Consider the following 1954-nt stretch of genomic DNA (forward strand, 5'->3'; position numbering starts at 1 on the left):
ATATAAAATCAGTAAAGATGGAACCAACGTTCTTGACGCGGAGTTTTTTCAATCACTGCGTAATATCAATCCAATCTTCCACCTTCTGATCCGCGCCTAGGACGTTGGTTCTATTTTTATTGATTTTTGATTGAGCCCTCACTTGATTTATTTTCATTGGTTTCTGTATTTTTTCAAGTAATTTATGGAAGTTGTCTTTTATAGAAAATTGACTTTCGCATTTCGTGGAAAAACGAAAGTAAAATTTGCCTTGGCACTGTATTTCTTACAAAAATATAGTGAATCTCTACATGCCTACACTTTGTTTCTATTCATTGATAATCGAATAAACTGATATACTTTTTGCTTACGATAAAATTCCATGGAAACTGTTACAGCATATTAATATGGTTTTCTCATGTAGTTGCCATCCGTTCGTCGTGACATGTTGTCATGGTGTTGTCCCATGTCACCAAGGGGTTGGAATAGCTGAGCCCCATGGATTCGTCCAAAGATTGTCGTTGCTCCTACCTTCCATGGCTCATTGCTACGATCGTGAAGTTATGAACGAATGTTTTTATAGAAAAAATACTATATTATCTGACATTTATAGTAAATGATAAGAGCCCGGTAATTTTTAGTACTATAAATTTTCGACGAATAAGGGCAACCTGTCATTTTTTGAATATGGTGATAACGTGAAGTAATGTGATTTTGTGAGTAAAGATATACGTATTGGGGGTAGAAACTACTATAAGGCCGTGTGGCCTAACGGATAAGGCGTCGGACTTCGGATCCGAAGATTGCAGGTTCGAATCCTGTCACGGTCGAAATTTTTTTTTTTCAGATTTTTACCCTAAAAAGAACCATTCATTCATGTGAAATGAAAAATTGATCAATCATATTCTTATTTCATCTCTCAATCAAGTAAAGGCCACCATGATAAGTGCTCGTATCCCAGCGATATGACATAATGTGAAATAGTCTTCTAATGAAAGCAATTTCCCTGTATATCTGACGATGACATCTCAACGATGATGATATCGTCAAATATTCCAACCATAACTTGGAATTTTTATTTTATTTGAATGCTTTTCACAGCATTGCAACAGAGAAAGAAACGCTTGCCATTGTAATATAACTATGAGTATATGTACTTTTCATAGCCTAGAAGCGCTGGTCTCTACCTTGCTTATTGATCCCACCAGAGGTAAAAAGAGCCGAGACGAGTACAAAAAAAGCTTGCATGAAAAGATGACTGATAGTGCAAGTGTACATTGTCCCAAAGGCATAATAAAGATGAATCGAAAGAAACAGCAAATGGTAATTGAATAAAAATTGAAGAAATGCACAGAATGTATTGTTTCATCTGGATAATACCAAGAGCAAACTCAAACTTCACACGGTTGGACGTTGCAAACATCATATTGCGTAAAGGTCATGTCTCGCAAATGTTACTTTACTTTGGTCACATTTTGCACGGATTTAACATCGGATCCGCGTAATTGTCTTATTTGTTTTTCTCGATTGACGCCTGAACCTAAACTTCACCAGAATTAGCTTGGGGTGAATAAGAATAATCAAGCACTTCGAAATAAGAAATTGTCAAAGCGCCATGAGCAAACACTGTGAGACTAAAATTACGAAATATCAGCATCCTTTATACAGATTGAGTCTCTTTTTTTGCATCCAAATGAAAGCATTGAAATCGTTTTATTTTTAGATTTTCTAATTTTGCTTGGAAATGATCTAGAATAGTCTAAAACGTCCAAATACTAAGTTTGACCGTTTTGTTTGATTAAGATATCAGTAAGTTTGATATTAAGCGACCGACACTCTTGGCAATAAAAGCCCAGTACGTCAGGGGTTAAGGAAGTTACGCAGTAAATTTTGGGGCTATGAAGTAGGAGAAAATATGAAAGGTTCCGACACTCCGCTGCATCATTGGAAAAAAATAAATACAATGATGAAACGT

The 1954-nt window shown here is 35.8% G+C and overlaps 1 non-coding gene across 1 annotated transcript; it reads left to right on the top strand.

The window, feature by feature from the left end:
• The first annotated feature begins 736 nt into the window (after window positions 1–736).
• Trnar-ucg lies at window positions 737–809 on the top strand. Its single transcript has one exon. It is a non-coding gene; the product is annotated as a tRNA-Arg (tRNA).
• The last annotated feature ends 1145 nt before the right edge of the window (window positions 810–1954 follow it).

Source organism: Diachasma alloeum, unplaced genomic scaffold (genome assembly GCF_001412515.2).
Source record: "Diachasma alloeum isolate Michigan unplaced genomic scaffold, Dall2.0 Dall_scaffold_00987, whole genome shotgun sequence".
NCBI lineage: Eukaryota > Metazoa > Arthropoda > Insecta > Hymenoptera > Braconidae > Diachasma > Diachasma alloeum.